Raw genomic sequence first — 20,674 nt, 5'->3', positions numbered from 1 at the left:
TTTTTCCCAGTGAATGATATTGATTTTTACAAAGTTGACTCCAAACAAGTTTTCAACATTCTGCAATCAGACAAACAGGTGTGGGTTAGGTTTGGCTGGAAGGCTGCTGGCTTGCAGCCCTTCTGGCTCCTCTCCCTTCCGGATGTAAGGTTGATGCTGTTATGAACAGCCCCCAGCTATTAAGCACCTAAGTTGAACCAGAAATAGAGCGCATACTTCCAGATGCACTATTATATTTAATGTTCTCTTCTCCTAAGTCGTTCAGAACTCTCTGTGCAATTCATGCTGTGCCATTCGCAAGGTTGCCTGCTGCATGTTTGACTATAAATGAGGTCAAATCCCTATTTTACCGGAAGATGCCGATGTATTCCCATTCCCTTCTCCCCGTGAGCCCGTCGCCATGGGAACAGTAATCAAGTACACAAGAACACCTCCATGAACAGATCATCAGGGAACAAAGTTCATCTGAATGAAGCTGGCCTGACTGCCGAGCAATCTGGAGGATTTTCTGGGCTTCTCCGCGGCATTGTGCCGCCTTCTCACTCTAAGCTGGCTCTGGAGGAGGAGGAAGTGGAGCTGTCTCAGGTAGGGACTTCTTGCTGGGAGCTGGGATGGAGCCAAGGAGCCGCAGGGAAAGTTCTCCCAGGCCTGCCTCTCCCGAGGGTCTCTGAAGGCTGGATCAGTTCGCAGTGTGGAAGGCGCGCCAGGCAGTGGCTGGAATGTCTTTAAGTGCAGGGGATGGGACCTGTGACAGCTGCTCTGGCCTGTGGAGATGGGAGGGGACAGGAAAGGCTTTAGGCCACGGGATGGAGTTGGCACCACCCTGCTGCACTCTATTCCCTTTGTGCATCCCCACCGTTTCCCAACCCAATGTGCCCTTCATCTGTTCTCAAAAAAAAAAAAAAAAAAAAAAGAAAAGAAAAGAAAAGCCTGGGGAATTTGCCTTCCTCTCACTGCCTGCCGTGAGCCCAGGGAACTCTTATGGCTGCCAGGCTCGTGTCTTTTCTCCTTTCCTCTGCTCTGTGAACCAAGCTTTCTGCCTCAGTTTCCCTGCCTGTCAGCATGGTTTCCCCACGACTGAGTTAGCCCTGGCCCCTGCCATGCCAGAGTCCCCTGGCCAATGCTGACGTTAGGACCATCTTCCTGTGCTTGCTGTGATAGACCAGGCTTTGGTATAGAAGAAAGTGATGTTTGGAAACAGCACTACATTAGTTTATTAAATGTATTTACTCATTCTCTTTAATTTTAAATTTTTTATTTTATTTATTTGGGAGATGGAGAGTCAGAGAGCTTTCATCCACTGGTTCACTCCCCCAGAATGGCCAGGAACTGGGAACTCAATCCAGGTCCCTCACGTGGGTGACAAAAATCCAAGTGCTTGAGCTCCAGTGCTGCCTCCCAGGGTGCGCGTTAGCAGGGAGCTGGAGCCAGGGGCAGAGCTGGGACTCAAAACTCAGGCATTGCCGGCGCCGTGGCTCAACAGGCTAATCCTCCGCCTTGCGGCGCCGGCACACCGGGTTCTAGTCCCGGTTGGGGTGCCAGATTCTGTCCCAGTTGCCCCTCTTTCAGGCCAGCTCTCTGCTATGGCCCGGGAGTGCAGTGGAGGATGGCCCAAGTGCTTGGGCCCTGCACCCCACGGGAGACCAGGAGAAGCACCTGGCTCCTGCCTTCGGATCAGCGCGGTGCGCCGGCCGCAGCGCGCCGGCCGCGGCAGCCATTGGAGGGTGAACCAATGGAAAAGGAAGACCTTTCTCTCTGTCTCTCTCTCTCTGTCCACTCTGCCTGTCAAAAAAAAAAAAAAAAAAAAAAAACCTTAGGCACTGACTTGGGATGTGGGGGCATCGCATGCTTCTTAACTGCTGTTTCACATGCCCTCCCAGAACCACCATGTACAAGGCAGCCCCTGGCAGAGTCTCTGGCTGCCTCTGCCCCAGGTCCTTCGTTACGTTTCCAGAACATTCTATGCATATGTACCAGGTATGTGTCTAACCTTGACAGCTCAAATTAAGTTGGCTTGGGCACAGTCCAGGGGACCATGGCCACGTAGGATTGGGTCTTTGGCAAGAGCATGTTCATAGTTCAGGCCTCCATTCTCACTCCTGGTCCCTCTCTCACCTGCCCATACACCTGAGATCCCAGCATACTTCTGTGGCCAAGCCACCCATTTGAAAGAAGTGACCAAAAAGGAGAGAGAGAACACGGAAGCTGCTGAAAATGATTTGACCTTTTCCTATCAATCAGTTCTTCTCTCCTCTCCCTGCCCAGGGCAATGGAAAGGCTGAATATTTTTCCTCTCTTCCTGTCCAATAAGCAGTTTTGTTATTAAAATAAATAAGTTGGGGGCCAGTGCTGTGGCCTAAGGGATAAAGCCGCTGCCTGTGGTGCTGGCATCCCATATGGGCGCCAGTTCAAGTCCCAGCTGCTCTACTTCCAATCCAGCTCTCTGCTGTTGCTGGGAAAGCAGTGGAAGATGGCCCAAGTGCTTGGGCCCCTGCACCCATGTGGGAGACCCCAAAGATGCTCCTGGCTCCTGGCTTCGGATTGGTGCAGCTCCAGCCGTTGCGGCCAACTTGAGAGTGAACCAGCGGATGGAAGACCTCTCTCTCTCTCTCTGCCTCTCCTTCTCTCTCTGTGTAACCCCGACTTTAAAATAAATAAACAAATCTTTAAAAAAATAAATAAATAAATTACTATGTTATTGAAGAGGTAATGCATCTGATAAAAAAAAGTGAACAACAGAATATTGTAAGATACATTTTCTTTGTACCTGGACCCCTAATGCTCCAGTTCTCTCTCGAGGCCATCACTATCCAGAATGTCTTGTTTACTTTTCCAAAACATTTTATACATATGTAAGCATGTAGGTATCTAATCACATTCCCCTTGCAAAAATAAACATTAAAATGCTATGTATGCTTTCCTACTTTATGTTCTTTTTTAAAAAAGATTTATTTGGAAGACGGAGTTACAGAGAGAGGTAGAGCCAGAGAGAGAGAGGTCTTCCATCCACTGGTTCACTCTCCAGATGGCCACAACGGCCAGAGCTGAGCTGATCCGAAGCCAGGAGCCAGGAGCTTCTTCTGGGTCTCCCACGCTGGTACAGGGGCCCAAGGACTTGGGCCATCTTCTATGGCTTTCCCAGGCCATAGCAGAGAGCTGGATTGGAAGTGAAGCAGCCGAGACTCGAACTGGCACCCATATGGGATGCCAGTGCTCCAGGCCAGGGCTTTAATCTTCTGAGCCATAGCTCCAGCCCCTCATTTTATGCTGTTTCCGCTTGGTATTTCTTGGAGCTTACTCCAAGCTTGTCTAGGTAGACCTGTTGCATCCTATTTAGTGGTTACATAGTATTCTATTATGAATATGAATGTACCACAATTGGTTTACCTCCCCACTCATGGGACAATTTCTGGTCAATTATAGACAAGACTAATGAATATCTTGGTAACACTAACTTGAAACACATGAATGAGGAGGGTGTCAGGTAAATTCTGAAAAGAAGGACCACTGCTTCGAAGATATACTCATCTTTTAAAAAAAAAAGATTTATTTATTTATTTGAAAGTCAGAGTTACACAGAGGGAAGGAGAGGCAGAGAGAGAGAGAAAAAGAGATCTTCCATCCACTGGTTCACTCCCCAGTTGGCCACAACGGCTGGAGCTGAACAGATTGGAAGCTGGGAGCCAGGAGCTTCTTCCGGGTCTCCCACGCAGGTGTAGGGGCCCAAGCACTTGGGCCATCTTCTGCTGCTTTCCCAGGCCTTAGCAGAGAACTGGATGGGAAATGGAGCAGCTGAGGCTGGAACCAGCACCCCTGTGGGATGCCAGCACTGCAGGCAGCGGCTTTACCCACTGCACCACAGCACGAGCCAAAGGTATGCTCATCTTGCTGGGTGTTTTCCCTGTGTCCTTCGTAGAATTTGAGTCAGCGTAGACTCACATCACCACTGTGAAAAGGCCTGCTTCCCCACACCTTCACCAACGCAGAGGATTCCAACATCTTGTGTCTTGGTGCAGCTTTACTAGTTCATTCATCAGTCATCATCCATGGCGCAGGGGTTGTGGTGCAGCAAGTTAAGCCACCGCTTGGGATACCTGCATTGTGTGACGAGTGCCTGCCATTGATACCTGCTTCCTCTGCTTCTAATCCAGCTTCCTGCCAATGCATGTGAGAGGCAGCAGATGTTGGCTCAGTACTTGGGTTCCTGCCACCCATGTGGGAGACCCGATGGAGCTCCTGGCTTCAGCCTGGCCCAGTCTGGTTGTTGTAGCCATTTGTGGGGATGAAACAGTGAATGGAAGATTTCTCTGTCTCTCTTTTTCTCTTTCTTTTTGCTATGCCTTTTGAATAAATAAATAATCTTTAAAAAAGAAGAAGAAGAAGAAGAAGAAGAAGAAGAAGAAGAAGAAGAAGAAGAAGAAGAAGAAGAATGTGGTGACAGGAGTCCCTGTGGACAGGGGTGAAGAGACGATTTTTTAAAAAATGCAAATTCTTGGGGGCCGGTGTTGTGGCATAGCAGTAAAGCCATGGCCTGCAATGCCAGCATCCCATATGGGTACCAGTTTGTGTCCCAGCTGCTCCACTTCTGATCCAGCTCCCTGCTAATGGGCCTGGGAAATCAGGGGAGGATGGCCCATGTCCTAGGGCCCCTGCACCCACGTAGGAGACCTGGATGAAGCTCCTGGCGCCTGGCTTCTGCCTGACCCAGCTCCGGCCATTGTGGCCATTTGGGGAGTGAACTAGCAGATGGGAGAACTCTCTCTGTGTCTCCCCATGCCCCTCTCTCTGTAACCTTTTCAAATAAATAAGATAAATCTCAAAAAATTAGCAGATGCTCATTCAGCACGTTTGCATTTTTATTTGAGAGACAGAGACAAGCAGACTAAGAGAGAGAGGGAGAACATGCCCATTTGCTGCAACAATTTCCTGCAACAGCCAGGGTTTTGCTAGACTGAAGCCAGGAGCCAGGAACCTCATCCAGGTCTCCCACGCAGGTGGCAGGGACCCAACCACTGAGCCATCACCTGCTGCCTCCCAGAGTGTACATTAGCAGGAGTCTGGAGTCAGGAACCAGAGCTGGAAATTGAACCCGGATGCTCCAATCACAGAGGCTTTTTTTTTTTTTTTTTTTTTTGACAGGCAGAGTGGACAGCGAGAGAGACAGAGACAGAGAGAAAGGTCTTCCTTTTCCATTGGTTCACCACCTAGTGGCCGAGGCGGCCGGCATGCTGAGGCCAGCACACTGCACTGATCCGAAGGCAGGAGCCAGGTGCTTCTCCTGGTCTCCCATGGGGTGCAGGGCCCAAGCACCTGGGCCATCCTCCACTGCACTCCTGGGCCACAGCAGAGAGCTGGACTGGAAGTGGAGCAACCGGGACAGAATCCAGCGCCCCAACCGGGACTAGAACCCTGGGTGTCGGTGCCACAGGCTGAGGATTAGCCTATTGAGCCGCGGCGCCGGCCCCAGTAGTAATTCTAAGTAGGGTGGTCAGGTAGGTCTCATCAAGAAGTATTTTTCAGAAGGCTTGAAGAAAGTGAGGGGGTTAGTTAAGCAGAAACCAGAGGAAAAGCTTCCTGGGCAGTGAAAGCCAGCAGTACAGAGACCTTGAGGGCGAGAGGGGCCTGGGATGTTTGTGGAGCTGCAGCAAAGCCAGAGGACTGAGGGAAGAAAAGGACAATAGGAGACAGGGTCAGGGATGATGGGGCCAGAGCTGGCGGGTACTGAGACAACACCTGCTTTTACTCTGGGCACATAGGGAATCAAGGAGTCACAGGATCTCACTTCTGTGTGATCTGTTTTGCTGGTTCACCTCTCCAAATGCCAGGAGTCAGTAACTCAATCCCGGTCTCCCAAGTGGGTGGCAGAAATCCAATCACTAGAGCCAATACTGCTACTTTGAAAGCTCTGCGTTAGCAGGAAGCTGGAGTCAGGCACTGGAGCCGGGAGCTGAATCCCGACACTCCAATGTGGGACATATCATCTTAACCATGAGGCCAAACACCTGCCCCTTACTTTTTTTTTTTTTTTTTTTTTTTTGGACAGGCAGAGTTAGACAGTGAGAGAGAGAGATAGATTGAAAGGTCTTCCTTCTGTTTGTTCACCCGCCAAATGGCCGCTACGGCCGGCGCTCTGCACTGATCCGAAGCCAGGAGCCAAGTGCTTCCTCCTGGTCTCCCATGTGGGTGCAGGGCCCAAGCACTTGGGCCATCCTCCACTGCACTCCCGGGCCACAGCAGAGAGCTGGCCTGGAAGAGGGGCAACCGGGATAGAATCCGGCGCCCCAACCAGGACAAGAACCCGGTGTGCTGGCGCCGCAGGCGGAGGATTAGCCTAGTGAGCCATGGTACCAGCTCGCTTTTTTTTTTTTTTTTTAAGATTTATTTATTTATTTGGAAGTCAGAATTACACAGAGAGAAAAGGAGAGGCAGAGAGAGAGGTCTTCCATCTACTGGTTCACTCCCCAGTGACCGCAACAGACAGAGCTACGTCAATCCAAAGCCAGGAGCCAGGAGCTTCTTCCAGGTCTCCCATGTGGGTGCAGGGGCCCAAGCACTTGGGCCATCTTCTACTGCTTTCCCAGGTCATAGCAGAGAGCTGGATTGGAAGTGGAGCAGCTGGGGCTTGAACCAGTGCCCATATGGGATGCCGGCACTGCAGGCGGTGGCTTTACCTGCTACACCTCAGCGCTGGCCCCATGCCCCTCCCTTTGGATGGTGAGATAACTCTGGCTGCTGTGTTTAGAAGAGACACAGTGAGGCCAAGGGTAGGAGCAATGAGAGCGGTGAGTCAGGTGAGATGAGAGGTAGGACTTGGCTGGGGTCTACATGGGCTTTTTTTTTTTTTTTTAAGGTGGACCCACAGAAATGGAAGTGGAGTGAGAGAGGAAGAGTCCAGCATGACCTCAGGGTTTTTGGCCTGAGCCAAAAGATGCTGTCAAACCAACAAGAATGTGTGGTTGTCAGCTCTTCATTGTCATGATGAATTCCTGACACAGCCTGACTTCAAGAAAAGAACTCTGCTTAACTCACAGCTTTGGAGGCTGAAAGTGCGAATAGCACAGCGCAGGCTCTGGCGGGGAAGCACTCCTCGACTTTGTCATCCCATGGCCGACAGCAGCTAAGAGCCAGCAGTCACATCTCTGCCGGGAAGGTGAGGGACGGAGGGGCCAGGCTGGCTGCTCTTCTTTCTTTCTTTTTTTTTTTTTTTTTTAAGATTTATTTATTTGAAAGAAAGAGTTAGAGAAGAGGAGAGACACACACACAGAGAGAGAGAGAGAGAGAGAGAGAGAGAGGCAAAAAGAGAGAGAGAGAGAGACAAAAGAGAGAGAGAGGTCTTCTGTCTGCCAGTTCACTCCCCAAATGGCCACAACTGCTAGGGCTGGGCCAAGCCAAAGCCAGGAGCCAAGAGCTTCTTCTGGGTTTTCTATGTGGGTGCAAGGACCCAAGCACCTGGGCCATTAGTAGGGAGTTAGATTGGAAATGGAGCGGCCACGACACAAACAGGCACCGTTATGGGATGTCAGCGCTGCAGTGCCAGCCCCCAGGCTGGCTCCTACAACATCCTCTCTGGACACCTACCAAGGTAGACACACCTCCAATGACCTAAGGACCTCCCACTAGGCCCCACATCTTATAAACGTCACCCCTTCCCAGTACTGACATCCTGAGGACCAAACTCCCAACACATACCCCACCATGGGAGACACTCCAACCCTATTTAAACCAGGAGAAGTTTTGGAGGGAAAGATCAAGAATTTAAGATATACTGGAGCTGGTGCTGTGGCGTAGCAGGTAAAGCCTCCACCTGCAGTGCTGGCATCCCATGTGAGTGCCGGTTTGAGTCCTGGCTGCTCAACTTCCAATCCAGCTCTCTGCTATGGCCTGGGAAAGCAGTGGAAGATGGCCCAAGTCCTTGGGCCCCTGCACCCATGTGGGTGACCCAGAAGAAGCTCCTGGCTTCTGGCCTCGGATCAGCACAGCTCCGACCATTGTAGTCAACAGGGGAGTGAACCAGCAGATGGAAGACCTCTCTCTCTCTCTCTCTCTCTCTCTCTCTCTGCCTCTCCTTCTCTCTGTGTGTAACTCTGACTTTCAAATAAATAAATATCTTCTGAGAAGAAATATTCACTTTCCCCCAAAGCAAATAATAAAAAATAAATATTTTTTAAAAAGATATATTAAGGTTCAGAGACCTGGGGCTGGTGCTGTGGTGTAGTGGGTTAAGCCTCTGCCTGTGGCACCAGAATCCCATATGGGTGCCAGTTCAAGTCCTGGTTGCTCCACTTCTGTTCCAGCTCCCTGCTAATGCACCTGGAAAAGTAGTAGAAGATGGCCCAAGTCCTTGGGCCCCTGCACCCACATTAGAGACCCAGAAGAAGCTCTTGGCTTTGGATCAGCTCAGCTCTGGCCATTGCAGCCATTTGGGGGTGAACCAATGGATGGAAGATCTCTCTCTCTCTCTCTCTTCCTTGCTCTGCCTTTCAAATAAATAAGTAAATAAATCTTTTAAAAAGAAACAGTTGAGTACAGACGCAAACATTTGAAGAAGCAACATATGTCTGGGAAACCGTAACATGTTCAGATCCTGTTGGAGCTTAAAGTACAAGGAGGGTGGTAGTGGAGGTGGACAAGACCACGGAGTGAGCAGGAATAGGACCACCAGGGCTTGTGGAGCAGACTGAGGACCCACCTTCGCCCCCATGACATCAGTGGAAGGCGAACGACCAAGCTGGTATTTGAGGATGGGCATTCTGCATCTCAGAGAAGGAATTTGTGGAAACAAGCTTGGAGCTGCTTCCAACAGTGCCAGCAGGAGGGGGCTTGAGAGCCCACAGAAAAGCAATGGCAGTGGAACGGGGAGGAATGAGTAGATTTGAGAAATATCTGTAAAGCAGGCAAGTTTCGGTGACAGATGGGATGGGAGAGGCTGAGGAACTGGGAGAGACAAAGGTGATCCCTAGCTCGTCAGCTTGCCTGAGTAGAGACGGTGGGGTCATCGGAGACAGGGCACAGTGAACGCAGATGCGAGATGGTGTGGACATAACATGAGCTCACTGTGAGTCCTGGGTCGGAGGTGCCAGTAACAGGCAGTAGGAAGTTGGATATATTGGTCCAAAGGTTCGTGCTTAGGATTTTGGCTCCATTGGCTTTAGTCATCAGAGAAGAATCAAAACCACAGTACAAGTATGTTTTGGCTGAGAGAAACGAACTGGTAGGGAGGAGTCTTTGATTTCTCCCTTTCCCTCCCTCCCAAGTCCTGTTGGCTCTGCCTGCACGATGCATCTACAGTGCATCTTCTGATAGCCAACTCCACAGTGGGGACCATGGTCCCAATCCATCCCATCTTCTTTGCTTTCTAGGGACTGTTCCTAAATTGTTTCCCTCTCTGCCACTTTGGTTCCTTTTCAGCTCGTTTTCCACCTAGTATCCAGTGTGATGCTTTTATTTTATTTTTTTCAAGATTTATGTTATTTTATTTGACAGGCAGATTACAGAGAGGAGGGTGGGGAGAGACAAAGAGAGAGATCTTCCATCAGCTGGTTCACTCCCCAAATGGCCTTAATGGCTGGGGCTGGGCCAGACTGAAGCCAGGATCCAGGAGTTTCTTCCAGGTCTTCCAGTGGGTGGTAGGGCCCCAAGCACTTGAGCCATAATCCCCTGGCTTCCCTGGATTATTAGCAGAGAGCTGCATAGGAAGTGGAGCAGCCAGAACTTGTACTGGTACTCTGACATGGGATGCTAGCGTAGCTGGCAATGACTTAACCCGCTGTGCCACAAATCAGCCCCCGGAGCGATCATGTTAGAATGCATATCTTCTCGCCGGCGCAGTGGCTCAACAGGCTAATCCTCCGCCTAGCGGCGCTGGCACACCAGGTTCTAGTCCCGGTCGGGGCACTGGATTCTGTCCCGGTTGCCCCTCTTCCAGGCCAGCTCTCTGCTATGGCCCGGGAGTGCAGTGGAGGATGGCCCAAGTGCTTGGGCCCTGCACCCGCATGGGAGACCAGGAGAAGCACCTGGCTCCTGCCTTCGGATCAGTGCAGTGCGCCGGCCACAGCGTGCCGGCTGCGGCGGCCATTGGAGGGTGAACCAATGGCAAAGGAAGACCTTTCTCTTTGTCTCTCTCTCTCTCTCACTGTCCACTCTGCCTGTCTAAAAAAAATAAAAATTAAAAAAAAAGAATGCATATCTTCTCGTTATCAGTTTCCTCCTTATACATCTCCATCAGCTCCTCATGCCACCTTATAATAAACTCCAAGCTTCTTGCCATGGTTTGTTTACAAGGCCTTGGCCACAGAGGAGCTCTCCAAGGTCTTCTCACACCGCTCTCCCCTACTCATGTTCTGGTTGCCCTGGCCCCCTGCAAGCCAACCTTCTCCTCCCAGAGTCTTCGTATGCCTGTGGTTCTACCTGGAATCCTGACCCCCCCCCCCAGTCTGCACAAAGCCAACTTGTATACGTCCTTTAGACATCAGCTCAAACATCACAATCACAAACCTCCCTGACCTCGCTGTTTAAAGGGACCTGTCTCCTACTCCCTCCGTCTTCATTTCCTTCCTGTCCATTTCAAAGTTATGTGTTGTCTATTTTCTATGGAGGCTTTATGAAGGCTGGACCATCACCCAACTCATTCTCCATCATAACCCCAGCATCAGGAGCATAGAGTTGCTTTATAAATGTTTGTTGAGGGGCTGGCTTTGTGGCATAGGAGGTAAAGCTGCCGCCTGCATCACCAGCATCCCATATGGGCTCCAGTTCATGTCTGATTGCTCCACTTCCAATCCAGCTCCCTGCTAATGTGCCTGGGAAAGCAGCAGTGGAGGGCCCAAGTGTTTGGACCCCTGCACCCACGTGGGAGACCCAGTTGAAGCTTCCAGCTCCTAGCTTCAGCTTGGCCCAGCACTGGGGAGTGAATTGGCGAGTGGAAACTCTCCCTCTCTCTCTGTAACACTGGCTTTCAAAATAAATCAGTAAATCTTAAAAAAAAAAAAAAAAAGTGTTTGTTGAAGGAGCGAGAATAGAAATGGAGAGGACGATGGAGGAATCCCTGTGGCGAGGAGAAGTTCCAGACCACAGTGAAGAGGCTCGCCCTGGGCTGGCAGAGAGTGCATCTTCCTTGAGCAGGGGAGAGAGGAGAGGGTGGATGGGGACTTGGGGAAGTTGTCACAGGGGTGGCAGCAAGGGCAGGGAGACGGGGCTTGAAGAAAGGGGAAAGTGCATGGAGGGAGGGAGGAAGGGAGAGAAGTCAGCAGGCAACCTGCGGGATGCATTGTGGGGAGGAGAACCTGGGGGCAGTGGGGAGGGTATGAGAGGCTTTGAGAGCCTGCAGTAAGCAGGGGAAGTTGGGGGAGGATTCTAGACAGAACCCTGCTGAGGGTGAGAAGCGTGGGATAAGCGGGGAGGGTGGAGTCAAGGCTGACTCAGAGGTCGCTTGCTTGGGTGACCGGGAAGCTGGTGCTGCTGCTCCAGGGATGTGGGTACAGTGAAAGGAATATACTGTATATCAAGAAAAAGGGATAGGCTCAGGAGTTTAAGAAAATTTTTTTTTTTTTTTGACAGGCAGAGTGGACAGTGAGAGAGAGACAGAGAGAAAGGTCTTCCTTTGCCGTTGGTTCACCCTCCAATGGCCGCCGCGGTAGCGCGCTGTGGCCGGCGCACCGCGCTGTTCCGATGGCAGGAGCCAGGTGCTTCTCCTGGTCTCCCATGGGGTGCAGAGCCCAAACACTTGGGCCATCCTCCACTGCCTTCCCAGGCCACAGCAGAGAGCTGGCCTGGAAGAGGGGCAACCGGGACAGGATCGGTGCCCCGACCGGGACTAGAACCCGGTGTGCCGGCGCCGCAAGGCGGAGGATTAGCCTGTTGAGCCACGGCGCCGGCCTGAGTTTAAGAAATTGTCGTAGATGACATATAACACAGTTCACCACTGCCACCATTTGAAGCTGTCCCGTGCAGGGGTATTTGGTACATTCACAGTGCTGTGACATCATCACTTCTGTTCACTTCCAGAACATTCTCATCAGCCCCACGGAGACTCAGAAGCACTAAGCAGCAATCCCCTAGGCCCTCCTCCACTTGGGTCCTCCTCCTCACTAAGCTACTTGCTCTATCTGTAGATTTGCCTATCCAGGACATTTCACACACATGGAATCATCAACATGTGACTGCTTATGGCTGGATCTGTCATTCAGCATGATGCTTTCGAGGTTCATTCATGTCAGGGCTGGCGCTGTGGCACAGCGGGTTAAAGCCCTGGCCTGAAGCACCGGCATCCCATATGGGCGCTGGTTCAAGTTCTGGCTGCTCCTCTTCCAATCCAGCTCCTTGCTATGGCCTAGGAAAGCAGTAGAAGATGGCCCAAGTCCTTGGGCCCCTGTACCCATGTGGGAGACCCGGAAGAGCTCCTGGTTCCTGGTTTCGGATTGGCGCAGCTTCGGCTGTTGTGGCCTTCTGGGGAGTGAACCAGTGGATGGGAGACTCTCTCTCTACCTCTCTCTGTAACTCTGTCTTTCAAATAAATAAAATAAATCTTTAAAAGATAAAAAGGTTCATTCATGTCATAGAGTATGTTGATACTTCATTATTTTTCCTTGTGGCCACTTTTTAAAAAAAAATCTCTTAAAAATTTATTTATTTGCATTTTATGTGAAAGGCAGAGACACAGAGAGAAAGAGAAAGAGAGAGAGAGAGAGAGAGAGAGAGAGAGAGAGATCTTCCATCTGGTGGTTCACTCCCCAAATGCCCACAAAAGCTGGGGCTGGGCCAGGCTGAAGCCAGGAGCCTAGAACTACATCCCGGTCTCCTATGTGGGTGGCAGGGACCCAAGTACTTGAACCTCCCAGGATGCACATAACCAGGAAGCTGGAATCAGAAGCAGAGCCGAGACTCAAACCCAGGCACTCTGCAATGGGATTCAGGTGTCCCGAGTACTGACTTAGGTCTATATGCCAAACACCCACCCCTCTACTTTTTTTTCTTGTTGTAATAAAATATACATAACATAAAATTCACCATTTTAGCCTTTGCTAAATGTACAGCTCATTGGTAGTCGGTACATTTTTATTGCTGTGTAACCATCAGCACCATCCACCTCCTGAACTCTCTTATCTTCCCAAACTGAGACTCCATACCTGTTCATACTAACTCCCCATCACCCACCACCCAATCCCTGTCAGCCACCCAATCTGACTACAGGTGGAATCCTCCAGAATTTGTCTCTCTGTGACTGGAACATTTCATTATAAATAATGGCCGTAAAGATTAATGCACGGTAGAGTATGTGCCAGAATTTCCTTTCTTCCGGAGCCTGAATAAGACTCCATTGGATACATACACCACATTTAGTTTATCCATTCACCTGCTTGATAGGCACTAGGGTCTCTTGCACCTTCTGGCTCTGGTGAATAGAGCTGCTCTGAACATCAGCACACACATTTTTGTCTGAGCACCTGTTTTCAAATGCAGAGGGTATATGCTAAGAGTGGAACTGCTGGGTAACGTGGTAGTTCTGTGTTTAATTTACTGAGGACTGCCAAGCGATTTTCCACACCACCTGTACCATTGTACACTCCCACCAACCTATATGACGCTTCCAGTTTCTCCACATCCTTGCCAATACTTGTTATGTTCCTTTAAAAAAAGAAAGAAGAAAAAAAACAAAAAACAAAAAACAAAGGGCTTTGGGCCACCCTTGTGGGTGTAACGCATTCTCTGATCACAGCTTTGATCTGCATTTTCCTAATGGCTAATGATACTAAGCATCATTGAAAATGCAATTATTGCCCATCGGTATACTGTTTTCAGAGAAATGTGTATTCAGAGTCTGCCCATTTTGAAAATCTTTATTTATTTGAAAGGCAGAGAGAGTGAGCGAGTGCCCAATGCTCAAGACATGGGAAGGGATAGCTCTAACATTGACTTGGTTTCCTTCTCAGCAAACTGACCCAAGTCATTCAACATGGCTTTGATTATTCCTGAGGCTGGTACATGTTCTATACATTTTTACAATAAATCCATGACCATCAGAAGACACCCATTGGACACCCATGGCACCCGGGTCTTTGCAGCCACCACAGGTCCTCCCCTGCAGCCACAGGATCTTCCGCAGTTTCTCATCAGCCCCACAGCCAGACCCCCGTAGACCACCACAGCCCCTATGTATTTTCTACTTGTCCTGGGATTTCCTCTTTGAATCATGGGTTCTTTAAGAGCGTGTTATTTAACTGCCACATATTTGTGATTTTCCTAGTTTTTATCCGGTTATTTTTTAAAAGACTTACATAATTTACTTATTTGAAAGGCAGAGAGAGAGAGAGAGAGAGATTGAGAGAGAGCTGTTCTCTCTGCTGGTTCACTACCCAAATTACTGCAAGAGCCCAGAATTCCATCTGAGTCTCCCATATGGGTGATAGGGCCAGTGCTGGGGTCAGCGCTCCTGTATGTGATGCCAGCATCCAAGGCAGTGGCTTAACCCGCTGAGCCACAATGCCAGTCCTTTGTCCTGTCATTGTTTTCTAGTTGTATTCTATTGCGGTTGGGGATGACATTTTGTGTGATTCTGATCTTTTAAATTTATTGAGGTTGGTTTTGTGCCTGGAGAACCATACATGTGTACTTGAGAACGTCTGTTTTTCTGTTTTTGGATGTGTTCTCTAAATGTCTGTTAGGTCTAATTGGTGTCTAGCTTTGTTCAGATCTTCTGTTTTCTGGATCTTCTAATTGTTCTATCCATTATCAAAGATGAGATATGGTGGCTGGTGCTGTGGTGCAGCAGGTTAACCCGCCACCTGTGTCACTGGCATTCCATATGAGTATCTGTTCGAGTCTCAGCTGTTCCACTTCTGATCCAGCTCCCTGATAATGAGAAAGCAGCGAAAGATGTTCCCAATGCTTGGACCCCTGCAACCCATGTGGAAGACCCTGACGGAGTTCCGGGCTCCTGGCTTTGGTCTGGCACAGCCCCGCTGTTGTAGCCATTTGGGGGGTGAACCAGCGGATGGAAGATCTCTCTCCCTATCTGTCTCTCCCTTTGTCTCTAACTCTGCCCTTCAAATAAATAAATGTTTTTAAAAGACTTTTTATGTATTTGAGTGACATAGTCACAGAGAGAGGGAGAGACAGAGAGAAAGGGCTTCCATCTGGTAGTTCACTTTCCAAATGGCCGCAATGGCCAGGTCTCTCACGTGGGTGGGTGCAGGGGCCCAAGCACCTGGACCATCTTCCAGTGCTTTCTCAGGCACATTAACAGGCAACTGGACTGGAAGCAAAGCAGCCAGGACTCAAACAGGTGCCCATATGGATGCTGGCATCACAGGTGACAGCTTAACTCCTATGCCACAGTGCTGGCCCCTCCCTCAAATTTCTCCTTCATTCTTGAAGTATAGGTTTGCCAGATACAGAATTCTTGGGAAAATTTCTATTTCTATCTTAATTTTTAAAAAAGATTTATTTATTTATTTGAAAGGCAGAGTTGGAGAGAGAAAGAGAGAGCAGGAAAGAGATCTTCCATCCACTGGTTCACTCCCCAAATGGCCACAATGGCTGGAACTGGGTCAGTCTGAAGCCAGGAGCCAGGAGCCTCCTCTGGGTCTCCCACATGGATGTGGGGGCCCAAGCACTTTTTTTTTTATTTGACAGGTGGAGTTATAGACAGTGAGAGAGAGAGAAGGAGAGAGAGAGAGAAAGGTTTTCCTTCCATTGGTTCACCCCCCAAATGGCCGCCACCACCAGCGCTGCACCGATCCGAAGCCAGGAGCCAGGTGCTTCTCCTGGTCTCCCATGTGGGTGCAGGCCCAAGCACTTGGGCCATCCCCCACTGTCTTCCCGGGCCACAGCAGAGAGCTAGACTGGAAGAGGAGCAACTGGGACTAGAACCCGGCACCCATATGGGATTCCGGCACCGCAGGCAGAGGATTAACCGAGTGAGCCACGGCCCCGGCCCAAGCACTTGAGTCATCTTCTGCTTTCCCAGGTGCATTAGCAGAGAGCTGGATCGGATGCAGAGCAGCCAGGACTCCAGCAAGTGCTCGGATGGGATGCCAACGCAGCAGGCAGTGGCTTTACCTGCTATGCCACAGCATATTTAAATTTGTCAATTTTTTTTTTCATTTATGGTTCCTGTGTTTGTATGATTTGCTTTGGAAAATATCTCTTATTCCAGGTCTATAATACGGCCTATTGTTTTTCAAGATTTTATTGGATGTGTGTGTGACACAAAGAAGTTGATTAGCCAGGAACTTGTAGTTTCTGACTACAAGTTTCCTAACATTGCTAAGTCTTGATTTTTTTTTAAAGATTTATTTATTTTTTTGACAGGCAGAGTGGACAGTGAGAGAGAGAGAAAGAGAGAAAGGTCTTCCTTTTGCCGTTGGTTCACCCTCCAATGGCCGCTGTGTCCGGCGCATCGCGCTGATCCGAAGCCAGGAGCCAGGTGCCTCTCCTGGTCTCCCATGCGGGTGCAGGGCCCAAGCACTTGGGCCATCCTCCACTGCACTCCCGGGCCATAGCAGAGAGCTGGCCTGGAAGAGGGGCAACCAGGATAGAATCCGGCGCCCCAACCGGGACTAGAACCCGGTGTGCCGGCACCGCAGGGCGGAGGATTAGCCTGTTAAGCCACGGCACCAGCCAAAGTCTTGATTTTTAATGCATTAAATAGGAATAATATTTTATCACTGACATGCTTGAACAAGGGAACATTTAAGACCGTTAAATACTTGACCTATTTAGAGGGTGGCTATTAACCATTATGTTATCTATCCTTTATGGTGTTTGCCATTTTATCATAATTCTTGGTGTATCTGCCTCTGTCATTAGGACTTTATAGTGATAGGAAATGTGGCTTCTCTCATTGCCTAATGAGGTGCTTGGCATTTAGCAAACGTTTAAACGTTTGCTGAATGAATGATTGGTTGATTGAATAGATGAATAACACAGGATAAAAACCAAGTAGTAGGGACCAGCAGTGTGGCACAGAAGGTTAAACCACCACTTTCTTCTTCTTTTTTAAGATTTATTTTATTTGTTTGAAAGGCAGAGTGAGAGAGAGAGAGAGAGAGAGAGAGAGAGAGGCAGTGAGACCTTGCATCCACTGATTCACTCCCCAGATGGCCACAACAGCTGGTGCTGGGTCAGCCCAAAGCCAGGAGCTTCATCTGTATCTCCCATGTGGTTGCAGGGGCCCACGCTCTTGGACTGTCCTCCACTGCTTAGGCATTAGCAGAGAGCTGGATCAGAAATGGAGCAGCTGGGACTTGAACGGGTGCCTGTATGGGATGCTGGTGTTGCCAGCAGCAGCTTAACCCACCATGCCAAGACACCAGCCTCTAAGTCACTACTTCCAACATCAGTATCCAATATTAGAGTTCTAGCTACTCTACTTCCAATCTAGTTTCCTGCTAAAATGCCTGGGAAAGCAGCAAAAGATGGCCCAAGTACTTGAGTCCCTGTCACCCATGTGGGAGACCTGGACGGAGTTTTAGGCCCCTGCCTTCTTCCCGGCTCAACCCCTGCTATTGCGGCCATTTGGGAAGTAAATTAGCAGATGGAAGATATTCTCTCTCTCTCTTTCAAATCAATAAGCAAATCTTAAAAAAAAAAAAAAAAAAAAAAGTAGGAGCCAGTACTGTGGTGCAGCGGGTTAATGCCCGGGCCTGAAGCACCAGCATCCCACATGGGCGCTGGTTCAAGACCTGGCTGCTCTAGTTCCAATCCAGCTCTCTGCTGTGGCCTGGGAAAGCAGTAGAAGATGGCCCAAGTATTTAGGCCCCTGCACCCGTGTGGTTAGAACTGGAAGAAGCTCCTGGCTTCGGATCTGTGCAGCTCTGGCTGTTGCAGCCAACTGGGGAGTGAACCATCGGATGGAAGACCTGTCTCTCTCTCTCTCCCTCCCTCTGCCCCTCTTCTTTCTGTGTAACTCTTTCAAATAAATAAATAAATCTTAAAAAAAAAAAGTAGTAAAGAGGAAACAAAGGAGTAATTCTATCAAGCAGTTCTGATATGAAACTAAATCCAAAATTAAGGTCCAATTAAGGCAGAGGGAACCTTATTAAATACGATAGATATTTAATACCTATACTGGGTTCTTGGATGGGTTCCAAGCGGACTGAAGTGCCACTGGTTGAAATTGCATGTGTAGGTTTAGGTAACAGCATTTTTCTAGGTGAGGAGTCTGTGAACATCCTGTGGTTCCAAGAGGTCGGGGGTCATGAATACCTTTGTCCACCACTGTATACCCAGGCGGCAGAATACTGCCTGCCAGTCAACAGATGCTTACTGAATGATCATCTGAATGAAAAGCTCTTGTGGGGTTTCCAAAGGGACCTGCAACTCCAAAACTCGGTGATCTAGAAGGACACAAACAGGTCTCTGGGAGAAGCTTTGGCTGGGCCAGAGGAAATTATCCCCATGGAATGGGCAGGGCCCCCCTCTCAAGTTCCTTCAAGGGACGGGTGATTCCCAGCTGGCTTTCGGGTTCCCACGACAGACCCTGGTCAGGCTGCAATTATAACCCAATTTCTGTCACCTGCTATCAGTGTGGCCTTAGTTAAATTATTTGAATGAAATCCCAGGCTTCCACAATAACGTCCACTTTCAGGGCCTATTGAGTGCATTACATAAAACTGTTGGAGCATACAGTGTACAGATAATTCTGTGTCCCCTCCGGTCCCCTCACCCCCAGCCACCTCTTCCTTCTACGTAAGACCTCCCTTCACATCCATTTGTTCTGATTCTCAGGCCTCAGGGCAGCTCTTTGTTGTAACCAGTTTGCCTCTGCTACTCAGTAGAATTACTTGCTTGGGTTTTACAAGTATCAATTGTGGCCATTTACAAGGACTATTGTCCAAATCAGCCTAATTGCTCTGGAGTACAAGAAAAACAAGGGAAAATTCACATTGTTTGACCTCCCACCATGTACCAGCACCGCAGCTCACCTGCCTTATCATACCCTACTTGTCATTAGGTAGGTAGGTACCGGGCAGTGCTTTCGCACTACTGGTACTCACTGTGTACCCGGAGCTCCAGCAAGGATTTAAAAACTTGGTCAACTGCATAAACTGGTTTAGGTTCTAACCTAAACTTCACAAATATTTAGGCATGGGCAGGTGTATGCCCAAGTTGAAAATGAGACTGGAGGGATGAGCACTTGACCTAGCTGAGGTTAACTCGACCTAGCTTAACTTGACCTAGTTACGATGCCAGTCAGGACCCCCAAGTCCCATCTGGCTTCAATTCCCAGCTCTAGCTCCTGACTCCAACTTTTTGTTAATGCAGATCCTAGGAGGTAGCAGTGATGGCTCAAATAGTTGGGTTCCTGTCGCTTGTTCGGAAGACCTGGATTGGGTTCCTGGCTCCCAGCTTCAGTCCCTGGTCATTGTGGGCACGTGGGGAGTAAACCAACAGATGAAAGCTCTCCCTCTGCAACTCATATAAGTAAACAAAAATTTTTAATTAAAAAAAAATTAGACTGAAATGTGGTGAATTCTCATGGGAACTTGCCTAACAAAACTGTTTTTAAATAAATTGACCATTGGAGGCCGGTGCTGTGGCATAGCGGGTAAAGCCACAGCCTGAAATGCCAGCATTCCATACAGTTCAACTTCTGGCTGCTCCACTTCCCATCCAGCTCCCTGCTAATGTGCCTGGGAGAGCATGGAAGATGGTCCAAGTCCTTGGCCCTTGCCACACACACGGGAGAACTGGAAGAAGTTCCTGGCTCCTGGCTTCAGACAGACTCAGCCCCAGCCTTCACAGCCATTTGGGGAGTGAACCAGCAGATGAAAGATCTGTCTGTCTCTCCCTCTCTCTCTAACTCTGCCTTTCAAATAAATAAATATTTTTTTAATTGGCCATCAAATATTTATTGAATAAGTACTGGAGCACCTGAGGTTCCATTACTTCTGGAGTGGAGATCCTAGCTGGGCTGGCTCCACCAATAACAGACGTTTCATGTAGTTGGCTCGGGCTGGGCTGGGTGTGGCTGTTGAGCGAATGGACAGGACCCTTTGTAGGTGCTCCAGAGAGATCTTCTCATAGGACTAAACAAGGAGGCTTTAGTGAGAGATCAAAGGTAGTGTTGGGAAACTTGAGCTCAAGTTCTGGCAAAGGCTTAAGTGGCTGGGCTACTTAGGACAAGTCCTTGAACCTTTCCAGACCTCAGGTTTTTTTAAAAAAAATATTTATTTACTTGAAAGGCAGAGTTACAGAGAGGCAGAGAGAGAGAGAAAGATATCGAGATCTTCCATCTGCTGGTTCACTCCCCAAATGGCCACAACGGCTGGAGCTAGGCTAATCTGAAGCCAGGAGCCTGGAGCTTCTTCCAGCTCTTCCATGTGGGTGCAGGGGCCCAAATACTTGGGCCATCTTCTGCTGCTTTCTCCAGCAGGGAGCTGGATCAGAAGTGGAGCGGCCAGGACTTGAAATGGCGCCCATATGGGATGGCGGCACTGCAGGAGGAGTCTCTACCCACTACGCCACACCACCGCCCCTAGCCATTCTTTTTTTTTTTTTTTTTTTTGGACAGGCAGAGTGGATAGTGAGAGAGAGACAGAGAGAAAGGTCTTCCTTTTTGCCATTGGTTCACCCTCCAATGGCCGCTGCGGCTGGCGTACCACGCCGATCCGAAGGCAGGAGCCAGGTGCTTCTCCTGGTCTCCCGTGGGGTGCAGGGCCCAAGCACTTGGGCC

General features: G+C 49.4%; 1 protein-coding gene across 3 annotated transcripts in view; it reads left to right on the top strand.

The window, feature by feature from the left end:
• Positions 1-476: 476 nt before the first annotated feature.
• The window catches only part of TMEM219 (transmembrane protein 219), a 34,872-nt gene continuing 14,674 nt past the window's right edge, over positions 477-20,674 (top strand). The window contains exons 1-2 of one of the 3 annotated variants that reach the window (XM_062180258.1): positions 481-585; positions 6,851-7,150. The gene's annotated coding sequence lies outside the window, so the exon portion shown is untranslated. Of the gene's footprint in view, positions 586-6,850; positions 7,151-20,674 lie in introns of all 3 variants that reach the window. The other 2 variants (XM_062180257.1, XM_062180256.1) reach the window with 2 other exon arrangements.

Source organism: Lepus europaeus, chromosome 21, assembly GCF_033115175.1.
Source record: "Lepus europaeus isolate LE1 chromosome 21, mLepTim1.pri, whole genome shotgun sequence".
In the NCBI taxonomy this organism is placed as follows: Eukaryota; Metazoa; Chordata; class Mammalia; order Lagomorpha; family Leporidae; genus Lepus; species Lepus europaeus.
The sequence above is the reverse complement of the archived record's forward strand: the minus strand, read 5'-3'. Positions and strand labels throughout refer to the sequence as shown.